At 36.8% G+C, this 12,038-nt stretch overlaps 1 protein-coding gene across 10 annotated transcripts in view; it reads right to left on the reverse strand.

Moving 5' to 3' along the window:
• LOC145279904 (putative E3 ubiquitin-protein ligase RNF144A-A) overlaps nucleotides 1–2,645 on the reverse strand; it is a 136,537-nt gene extending 133,892 nt beyond the window's left edge. For 2 of the 10 annotated variants that reach the window (XR_013868480.1, XM_080131446.1), the window contains exon 1: nucleotides 2,353–2,597. The gene's annotated coding sequence lies outside the window, so the exon portion shown is untranslated. Of the gene's footprint in view, nucleotides 1–2,024; nucleotides 2,104–2,348 lie in introns of those variants that run through there. The other 8 variants (XR_013868481.1, XM_080131451.1, XM_080131452.1 and 5 more) reach the window with 8 other exon arrangements.
• Between the last annotated feature and the right edge of the window lie 9,393 nt (nucleotides 2,646–12,038).

Below are 12,038 nucleotides of genomic sequence, written 5' to 3' on the forward strand. Positions count from 1 at the left end.
AAGGATGAAACGCTGGGGACATTAAGATGAAAATCCAAATATGGTAAAAAATAAATTAAATAAAAAAATTTAAAAGAACACGCCAGTTATTGTTGTGTAATAGACATTCACAAGATAGAATTTAAAGACACTTGTGGATAATCGGCATGGTTTTAGTTTCGAATTTTAAAATATACACTGGGGGTAGGGGGTCTACCTGTTCATGGTTTTGTAAACGTGATGCAGAATGCACTGCGGATTCTTCATCCAAGCTTAATGTTGACCCGGGATTTTTTTTTTTTTTTTTTTTTTTATCTTGGCAATCTTAACTCATTGTTCTAAGGGAAGAAACTATTTGGTGCTAATTTAGATTGGCACATATAAGAAACTTATGTACAATCAAAAAAAAAAAAAAAAAAAAAATCAAACTGATTAAGTAGTTTTATTTTCGGAAAAACAAATTTGCTGTTTTTTTTGGGGGGGGGGTTAACCGATTAGTGAAGGTTGAAGCCATTTTAATATTCATTTTAATAATAAAGTGTTTCTGAATAAGCACCAAAAAACATGTTTCCTTAAAAAAAAAAAAAAAAAAAAAAAAAAAAAAAATGTTCATAATTAAAATTTGCCTATCGTCAATATCACAGAAAGCTTTTGTAAACAAGGGAATGCGAATCTTAATAACTTAAGGTTTTATAATAAAAAATGTAAAATGCGACGATATCGTAATTTTTCTTTAACAAAAACATTCGAGTAATTGTAAGAAAAAAAGGGTGCTAATGCAGAGAGTAAATCCGCTCTATTTTTTTAAAATCGTATTTCCACGTTTAATAATTAAAGTTTTGTTTAGTTATTCAATTGTAAGATTAGAGTACAGAATAGGTACAAAACACCCTCTCCATGTTAAGAATGGCTTTTTAAATAATAACGTTATCATTTCAGCACGGATCACTCTCTGCATGAGTACCAAACAAAAAAAAAAAAAAAAAAAAAAAAAATGATTCTTAAAACTACTTTATAAGAACAGAATTACCTCCCTCAGAACAAGTTAAGATTTCGAAATGACAATCTTAATATTAAAAAAAATCTAACGTAAATAGGTAGAACTCTGAGATACCGACTTTAGTGTTACTGGCACAAGTCTTCTAGTTTGATATGAAAATCAAGCCAAATTTATAAAAATCAAATATTTTTTGTCAAGCTGTTCTTATCTTTTCTTGAACTCGTGATTAAACAGGAGACAAAATAATATCCGTATCAAAAAAATCATCTTAGCTTTATTCATACAGCTATTAGTCTCTTTCTGTACATCCAGTTATTAAAAGTATACTTATTTCGGTATTTTTTACGACCTAACCCAGCGTAATATAAACACTCCCAAGCTCCCCTTCTTAAGAACGGCTTTCGAGGTTGGGGGCGTTTATTCCGAAAGCCGTTCTTAACATCGGAGATTGGTGTTTATACTACGTTGGGTTAGGACGTAAATACCTTTATATCTTTGTTTAGGGTTTAATTAAATTATCTTTAACTTATCAAAATTAAAGTGGAAGATCAAATTTGATTGCAAGCAAAACATGAATACGTAATAGTAACACACACCATGATAGTGTTAGTATGCAAAATACGGGCCGTGCTGAAATAACATTATTTAGAAACTCAGGAGCGTGTTTTCTAACTATTCTGTACTTTCACCTAACAATTGAATAAACAAAAGATATGAAGTTAACGTGAAAATCCTATGAAAAAATAACAAAAACACGATTAGTGTTCTGCATAAGTATCGTTTTAGTAAATACTAACACTGTCATTTGTTTGTCATCGTGCACACTTTATCAGAAGTGCTGATAAAAATGGAATGACTTTGATTATATATGTAAAAACAAACAACAAAAAAACAAGTGGGTATATTATGACATCAGAAGAATAAATATTTGTTTATGTTTACTTGAAAGCAGCAATTGCAGCCGTAACTTGGAATTCTAAATATTTATGAAACCGTTTTGGAATTTCCAAATAATTCAATAATAATATGTCAAACAAATACTGACCCAGCAAGTCGCGGATGGTATAATAAATTAGAAAATTTGAAACGATATATTCAAATGTCATAAAAGCAAGAAAATCTTTTTCGGGAGCTCTGCAAGTATTTTTTCTTTTTTATCGGATATCAAACGCTGGAAATTCATTTCCGTTTTTGTTGTTTCGCGTTCCAACTACCTCAGGAATAATGGACGCTTTGATTTGAAGAATTTAAGCGGAAGTAGATATGCATTTGTTGCACTATTGACTAAAATAAAGAGTGTAAATAAAATAAAAACAAAATAGTAAGCTTTGTGAATTGTTTTTTCTCCCTCAATGAAGAAATGTTTTACCTACGTCTCTTCCTGCCGAAGAATCCAAACGTTAAGTAATCCAGTTAATTGGTCAGTCATAGTCGGTGCTGACAGTTCTTTAAAATAGGAATTGGAAAAGCTAAGAAAAGAAACAAATAAAAACAAGAGAATGAGAAGAAGAGAATTGACCAGCGTTGTTTTGAGTAATAATTGTTTTCGCACAACACAAGCAATAAGATAAGTCCACCATGTTGTGAGTGTGTGTGTGTGTCAGCTTAATATAGAGACAGAGAAAGAGAAGGGAAGTAATACAAGATAGACTATGAACGTGGGGATGGGGGGGACGCGCAATTGGCCAATCAGCGTGTAGTTTGCAGATACTTGGAGAGTGAACATTTTAGTTCAACCAGAGACTTTCATTAGTCCATCGACCAGGTGTACTTGGCGATGCCCAGGATTTAATAACGAATCATGTCTTTTCGTACCTAAATAATAACACCATATTAAATTTTTTACTTTACATTTTATAATAATTATGCAGTTAGGAGTGGAGTCGAAAGATGCGCTCATCATGGAGTTATATTGAGACGGTTAGTTCCCAAAATAGCTGCCAAATTTTATCGAGTAGTTTCTTGTTTTTTTTTTAAGTAGTGATAGTGAAAATTATTCTACTGTATTAATTTGTTGTTTGATTCAGATTTCTTTTTTCATTCTGAAAAAATTAAAACATATCGTCCATTAACCCTAAGTCGGGATGGCAGCATTTTTTAATAAACACTGTTTGTTTTTGTTATAAGTAAATTCATATTTGCAAAATAAATGAAAAAAAAAGAAATTTATCATAATCAAAACACAAATTATTCTTTGCAAAATAGTTTACAAAATATGAGAAAACAAATTAATATGTAGAAAGCAAAGGCAAGGTGCCATTCTAACATTTAAAAACAAGTTTATTGATTATCTTCGTTAGTAAGAATGTAAAAAAGGAGAAGAGGGTTAGTAGTAATATGAGTTCATGTATATGAACAGAGATCAAAGATTTGAGAGTCCTGTTGGAAGAGAAAAGTATTCATGTGTGTTGAAGTTACAGTCCAGCCATAATGGATTCTCCTTGACGAAGTCAAACCTAACTTCACAGACACAGCTGGTTGCATCACACATAACTTTTCTATATCCCATTCCTTGACACAGACGGTCCTGACCCGTCTCTCAGATCATCAGGACCAGCAAGCCTCACTTCTGAATCTATTTCTGACCACAGTTCCTGAGGACTGTGTAACAAATACCCATTGCCCTCTCGGGAATGCTGATCATATTATGATAATGACAGACATCACCCTAAACTCTCAACCCCAAGTTGACAAGTCATTGCTCAAAATGACAAGGTACTACAATAAGGCTGACTGGGATCCTATCAAGGATCACATCAGAGATACTCCATGGGGAAATATATTTTCTCTTCCTGCGGAACAGTGCGTAAATGAGATAACTGAATGGTTCAAAGAGGCAACTGAAGCATTTGTCCCCACTCGGAATTTCTATAGCAAACCCCACTCTCCCCAATGGTTTACTTCTATTTGTATAACTGCCATTGCTCAATGGCAGCATGCATACTGCAGATTTATCTGACATAAGTCCAGTACAAATAGACAAAAGTTTATAGAAGCTAGAAGTAATTGTAAGAAAGAAATAACCACAGCTAAGAGAGAATATACTGAAATCACCCCAGTTCTCTCCAAACTTTTCAACAAATGCCTTAACGAATCTTGCTTTCCTGACTGCTGGAAAACTGTTTCAGTTGTACCAGATTACAATAATTCTGGCGAAAGAACTGACCCATTAAATTATCACCCCATTACCCATTCACCTTCTGCCTGTTTTCGCCATAATTAATCAAGCTTTAGTCCATCACCTCACAGCTGCTAAACTTATGTCCGACCCCCAGTATGGATTTAGGCAAGCCTGTTCTACTGCAGATACCCTAACTGTAATCTCTTAACGTGTATACCATGCACTGGATAAAGCAGGGGAGGCTAAGACAGTAGCCCTGGATATTCATACATGACCTCCCGAATAAAATAAACTCTGAGATGGGTATATTTGCTAATGACACCACACTCTATAACAAACATGAGGGGAAAATGAATGAACACATATCCAAGGCAATAGCAGACATCCTAGAGGAAGACCTCCAGTTTGTAGTGGAATAGGGACAAAAATGGATGGTCACATTCAATCTTGCCAAGACTAAACTTCTTTCCTTTAATAATTGCAAGAAACCTTCTCAACCACTAATAGCCATGGCTAATGATACATTACCTGAAAGTACTTCATTCAAATTTCTCGGCTTAACATTCACAGGGAATGTGAGTTGGAACAGATACATCGAGAGTATTGCTAAGGCTGCTGCAAAGAAGGTGGGATCTCTCTACTGTGCTAGAAAACTACTTACGCCTAAGAGTGTCCTGTACTTCTACATGGCGACCATTCGCCTATGTACGAGCATTGTCACATTTGGGCTGGTGCATCTGCTACAAGTCTCTCACTCCTGGACCGGGTTCAAAAGAGAGTCACCAACCTAATAGGTTCCGAACTGTCAGTTAGGCTTCAGCTTCTTTCCCATCGATGAAATGTTGCATCCCTCTGCCTGTTTTATAAGTATTTTAATGGTAGGTACTCTAACGAATTACAAGCCCTTGTACCCCCTCTAGGTAAATACACCTGACAAACCCAACAAACAGCAAAATTCCACCCCGAAATAGTAGAGATCATCAGATACCAGAAAGCCTTCTACTCTAATAGTTTCTTCTCTGGGACTGCTAGACTTTGGAATTCCCTTCCGGGTTCCTGCTTCCCTGACTGTACTGACATGCAGAAGTTCAAATGTAATGTAAACTGACATCTTGCTGCTCAACTTCCTTCATAGCATCTCTGCAAATTATGTCCCAGATATTAATCAAACTGGCTCTGTGCCTTGCCTTGTTTGGGATGAAAATGCAGTTTAAAAAAAAAACAGAGCCAACGGTCTGGGTGAATTCTGTTATGCCTCAAGAGAGAAGTTTGGGGAATGATTCGAGCCCCATGAAGTGTGTTGTCAGCTGGAAAGGAAAAGAGAGTTACCATGCATTTAACCTTTTTGTAAACTCTGTCACGGGATCAGCTTGCCAGGAAGATGGCCTCTGATTGGCCAAGCCAGAAAGGAAGTTTACTGGTAGCACCAATCAGCACTGAGTTTCAATGATTCAAAATCTCAAATCATCAGGTTCCGCTGCTACTGCTACAAATATTTACAATTAAAGATTAAAATTAAAAAACACCACAAATCAAACAAATCAATATGATGGATTAATTTGCCATGTCACTACAAAACTATCGATAAAATTTAGCACTTAAAATTTGCATGGATAGAGAAGACAACTATCTCCCCATTCTAAGAGAACGAGAAGAGTAATTAGAAGTTGGTAGAGAGAAACTCTAGAAGTGTAAGCCATTTGGAGTTTCAGAACAGTTTCAGATGGTTCGCTGTTACACACAAGTCCTGGGAGGTGACTTGTTTGTAGTAGACAGTTCCACAGAACAAAATATTCTTACCATGTCGAAACCCGGGAAAAGAACATGTGAAATTGCTCCAGAAAAGGTTTAATATTTATGAAGCAATTCTGGTTTCTGATTGGTTGGTAGCAGAACGTGAATTAATTTGATTCGTCAGTTCTTAGCACCATCGTTTATAAATAGAATCGTCCGACTGTGTGGGATCATACCCCATTATAAGTCCAAAATATTGCAAAGGAAAGCATATTCTGAAACATGAACAAATTGAACTGTATAGTGAAAAGAAAGAAGCATTTTTAATGGACTCATATTTATTTAGAGAGAGATGGATTAGAAAAAATATACACATATATCAAAAGAAAGTGAAGCCAAGAGTTTGTTCTTGTGTTTGATTGTGCATGAGAAGATGTATGCACACATGGTTTTCCATGTGGTAGGGATATCTCCAGAGAAGACCCTAATTTACCTTAGATGTGCTTCCGGGTTGCACTTGCTTACAGCACCACATTTATATTTGCCCTCCATCGCCCCCATAACAGCAGGGTTACTATCTTTAAGTGCATATCTGAGAAAATTGACCACATCCTGTCTGCTCATCCTTCAGCTAACATTCACATTTGCGGTGACTTCAATGTCCATAATGTGGAATGGCTGACCCACTCAAATAAGACAGATGAGGAGGGGAGGTTCTGTCATGACTTCTCCATTGCCTTTGATCTCACTCAGATTGTTCATGAATCCACCCGTGTGCCCGATACTACTGGTCAGTATGCAAGCCTTCTAGATTTTTTTTGCACAACTTCCCCTGAGCTATGTTCATGTTCCGTTTTATCTCCTCTGGCATCCTCCGACCACTCTGTTGTACCAGTTAAAATAAAAATGAAATGTAATAAGTCTTCAGACGTACCTCTCCACCATACTGTATATCAATAATCTATGGCTGACTGGGATAGCTTCCATACATTCATATCTGATCTACCTCTGCATTCCATGTTTAAAATGGATGTGTCCTCTATAGTATCAGACCTCATCAAATGGTTAATTGTAGGCATAGATCGATTCATACCATCCAAAAAATTCCAACAAAAACCTAATAGCCAGCCATGGTTCTCCCCAGAATGTGCTGCTCCCGCTTTTTCCCTAGCTACCAACATAATAGATGTACTGAGACTAAAGCTGCTTTCAGGACTGCCAGCAACCACTGTAAAAGAGTAATCAAAAATGCAAGAGAGCTATATGCTCAGTCCGTTAAATCCAAAGTAGCTGAGCAGCAACTTGGTTCCCACCAGTTTTGGCAAATAACAAATAGGATCCTGAACAGAAGCATGCGTCCTATCCCAACCATTATTAATGGATCTGAGGTCATCTCGTCAGCATCAGACAAGGCCAAACTATTTGCCAAGAACTTTGCAACTAATTCTACCCTATGCGATGAAGGCCATCAACTCCCCGTATTTCTTCCTATGAAAAACAACACGCTATGCAACATACAAATATCTGTGCATGAAGTCGCCAAGCTAATCAAGAACCTTGATTCCAGTAAAGCAACTAGCCCTGATGGCATTCCAATTATAGTGTTGAAAAAGCTTCAACTAGAACTTTCCCCCATACTTACAAAACTGTTTAAGCATTACCTTAAGGAGAAGTGCTTTCCAACACCCTGGAAAACAGTGTGGCCTGTATTTAAGAATTCAGGTGATAAGTCATCTCCCTCTCAGTACAGACCAATAAGTCTCTTGTGTGTCATGAGTAAGCTGCTGGAATCCATATTAAATAGAGGAGTCAACCACCTCAGCAGAAATAACCTTTTTAGTGACACGCAATATGGTTTCCGTTCTGCTAGTTCTACAGCAGATGTGCTAACAGTTATATAGGATTAGTGAATCTCTCAACAAAGGCTTCCTTTCTAGGGCAATTGCTCTTGACATATCAAAAGCCTTCGATAAGGTATGGCATAAAGGCCTACTTCACAAGATTTCCAGCTACGGTAACTGGAAATGTTTTCTCAATTATTAAATCATTTCTCTCTGATAGGCTCATAAGAGTAGTGGTAGATGGGCAGAAATTAGAGGCCCAAATTATTAATGCTGGAGTCCCTCAGGGGTCCATCCTGGGCCCAACTCTCTTCCTAATCTACATCAATGATCTCCTGAAACACATACTTAAATCATTCGTTGACATCTATGCTGATGACACGACCATCTATGGCAACATATCAAAGGCCATAAATGACAAATTTCTCTCTGATTCTGGTTACTTTTAATGCATCTAAAACCAAGCTCCTATCTTTACATCATCAACGCTCTGATCCCCATCTGGCATCAATTGAAATGGATGGGTCTCGTCTTGGGGAGGCTCCATGTTTTGACAAGCTTCTAGGTTTGACCTTTACTCCTGACCTGAAGTGGAACACGTACATCAAGTCTGTTGCCAAGGTCGCTGGGAAAATGGTGGGGTCCTTCTACCGCTCCAGAAGATATCTCACTACTGATGTAATTCTCTATCTATATAAAAGCTAAGTACGTCCAAGGATGGAGTACTGCTGCTACATTTGGGCAGGAGCTGCTAAAAACAGCCTATCCTGCCTTGACAGAGTACAAAATAGACTTTGTGGCTTAGTGGGGGGTTGCCCTTTTTTCTTCCCTACAATCTCTCTCCCACAGAAGAGACGTTACAAGCCTATCTTTGTTTTATCGTTATTTCCATGGCAAGTGCTCGTCTGAGCTCCAATCCCTGCCAATCTTTCACAATAAACACCCGTCTAGCTGAAACCACTGTCAATAATTTTCTCCACTCTTTATATGTGCCTAAATCAAAATGTAGATTCCATGAACAAAGCTTCTTTCTTAGAAGTGTACGCCTGTGGAACTCTCTTCTGTTTGCCTGTTTCCCACCTGACTACAATTTGGATGTCTTCAAGTTCAACATAAACAAATTCCTGACGAACCGCCTCTTAAGTAAGACACTTTATCAAATCTCCAATACCAACAATTACTACGATACTATCCCATTGATTACTGTACACGCAATAACCCTTATCACCGAGTGGCTTCTGGGCCTCCATATAAAAAAAAACCCTGAATAAATCTGAAGAGAGGATCCAGCATAAATAAGACAAATATCTCCCTTAAATATTTTAAAGTCACATATTGAAAGGCACAGACATTAGAAATATGTATGTGTTTGTTTAGAGTCTCATTGTGTGAATGTATGTGCCTGTGTGTCTTCACCTTTTTCATTTGGCTGTAATTGTAGAAAGAGGAGCAGTAGTGGTTAGGGGATTTTTAGTGTGGCATAAGTTTTGTTTCTAGGGTGTGTCATCTCTTTGTTGGGGTGCTTGATATTGTTCTTGTAATGACATAACAGCCACATACATTGTTAATCTGAAGAATTCTCTCTTGTTTTTTCTTGTTAGTATTAAGAAACTGATTATGTCGAAATCAGCTACGTCACATAGGCTTGCGAAGAGAATCCATTTCAAACGAACAAGAATTCTCCTGATTCTTGTTTTTTTCTATTTATTTAATATCACATTTTTTAGGCGTCAGGCGTTTTCTGATATTATGCAAGCTCACTGTCACTTCTTAAAGTTCAGCAGTCTCCAAATTTCACTCTGTGTAGTCTTGTCCAATCATTTGCTTTAAAGTTTTCCTTGGCCAGCCAAACTTCCTGTGATTTAGGAAATTCATGCTTCTGCAATGATTTATCTATTTCGTTGATTGAGAAATCTCAAGTTCACACTTGCATGTGAGATAATGTTTTCTACCGCCTACTATGATTGTGTAAATGCCAGAGAAAGTAATTGATTTCGGTGCATCCTATTTCCACTTAGAAGGGAGAAGACATAAAGAAAGAGGGAAGAGTAACCTAAATGAATAAAGGAAGAAAGACAATAGCTTACAAGCTGGTATCTTTTTTACATTTGCTCATATTATAGCTCTACTTACTAACACACTACACTTCTACAATTCTGTGCATCCAGGATGTCAAATACTCCACATGACACATTAGCACTGAACATATAAAAAGGCGTTCTGTTTCAGCACTGAACATTATAACTCAGCAAAGAAGGCACATTCGAAAGCACATACGTAGAGGATAGTTTGTTTCTTAGAAAGCAAATTCTTGCAGTTAGTTCTGCAAAACTAATTTCATAATAAGAAACTGAAACAATTATTTCTTAATATCAGAATTTATTAAGTTCTTACTGAAGAAAAAAGAACTAAAAAAATATCCATTAATGCTCATTTCAACGGTATGTCTCCATGGAATCAGAAGTTTATGTCACTCGATGAAGGTCATTATTTGTTATTATTGTGACCATGTGATTTGTTTACCTAAAAATGAAATAAAAACATATCTTGTTCTTTTTTATTGAGCACTATCAATAACCTCGTTAACTTCATTAGTTTTTACTTTGGATACCTTTAATCTGGAATTGTTTGGAGGTGTAAAGGGGGGGGATGCTAGTAGGCAGGCAAGTTTGAACCCGTGATGCGAAGGCGGAAAAGAAAGTGAAAGAAAAGTGACATCTTACCGCTACGCTATGAGGCCATAGGAAATAAAAAGCGTTCAAATTAAGCAATGTCAATCAAAAAGTTGACTTGCTAAGTGAATGAGTTTATGCAGATGCAGAAATGAACGTTGGCTGAAAGCCAGTTCAGGTTTCTGCCGTTTCACGATGTTGAGGAAAACCAGCTCCCCACAAAAAAAGGAGTGTTCAAATGAATAGCAATTGTTTGATATGAGGGATTTCCCCCATATTGATTAAAGCTTATTGCTTTCTGGACATCCTTGCAGAAAAGCCGGGAAGCTGCTTTCACTTTTGAATAGTTTCACTTTTATATGAAAATGCCGAACAACCACGCGAGAGGATGGAATAGCGTGAATGTTATAAAAGTCGATCAAAATAACAAAGTCCCTTCACAAATCGTAGATATTATAATCTAGGGAGTATATAAAAAGTTCTAAAGAATAGTACCCCCCCCACATGAGAACCCCCGTGAAAAAAGCCTTTGCTTGACATACAGAAACGCGCGTGCCTCTTTTGCCTTTTATATATATAGATGTTTATGGAGAAAACATGCTTATTCAATTATATTGCACCCTTTATTTATACCAATCCTTTTATTTATAAAGCTTGATGTATGTTAAATATAACTACAGAGCATATACAAATAAATGGTAAAAAGTAGACTTTTTTTCATTCATATATGTGTGTGTGTGTGTGTGTGTGTGTGTGTGTGTGTGTGTGTGTGTGTGTGTGTGTGTGTGTTAATCATTTAAGTTCAAGTATATTGTTAACATGAACTAAAAAAACAATATTTTTTCAAAAGTGTTCAATACATGAGTAAAGCTTATAAGTAAATGAAGTTAGATAAATGCTGTGAGGAGTCTTCACAGATCGATTCATGTTGCAACATTTTCATGTCTCTCTACAGAACTCCAAAGAAAACTTACAGTTAAAAAATAACTTTAGAATAAAATCTTTCCAGGCCAAAGTCGAAAATACAAAAGAAAGAAGGAATAGTCATATTAATTCCGTGATTGTTTTTGGTAGGCAGTCTATTTGTTTTTTTCTGAAATATGTAACACATAAGTGTTATATAAATAATTTGTATTGTTGCAGAAAGTTGAAAGTTGTGAAGGTGCCAATTGACTGTACAACTGGTAATGAAAACAGGACGAGAGATTCCGTGTGGTAATCTTTTATTCAATTAAGAATTCTACTACTCGTCTACTTGACAAGCAGAAATGCACAGCTTTTATAGCTTGGATTAGAGGAGATAATCAATATTCACAACATTCTCCCTCACCAAATTTCTCACTCATAGGGAAGAAAGTCCCTTAAAGGTCCAGGTTCCCTACAAGCTCGCAGTGGTCCCCTCGGCAGTCCATGATTCAGGGTCAGAGTACTCAAACAGGAAGCCTGTCTGTGGGCTCTAAAATACCTTGCTGTGAAATGTTTCCTTCTCAGAAAAGCAGGCCGTTCCGCGTCAGTCTCCGGATGAACACATTTTTTTTAGTGCTAGTCCTTCATCTGTCAGGGATTCAGGTGTTGGTCTATCCAAAATGTCTGACGGAGCCCCAATGGAAACAGTGTCATTAGACAACATGTCAGGAGCAATTTCAGTGTCTTGATCTTCCAGAAGAGCTTCAGTGTCAGGAGGAGTTGGT

Source organism: Euprymna scolopes, chromosome 7 (assembly GCF_053919585.1).
Source record: "Euprymna scolopes isolate OS-2025 chromosome 7, ASM5391958v1, whole genome shotgun sequence".
Lineage (NCBI taxonomy): Eukaryota > Metazoa > Mollusca > Cephalopoda > Sepiida > Sepiolidae > Euprymna > Euprymna scolopes.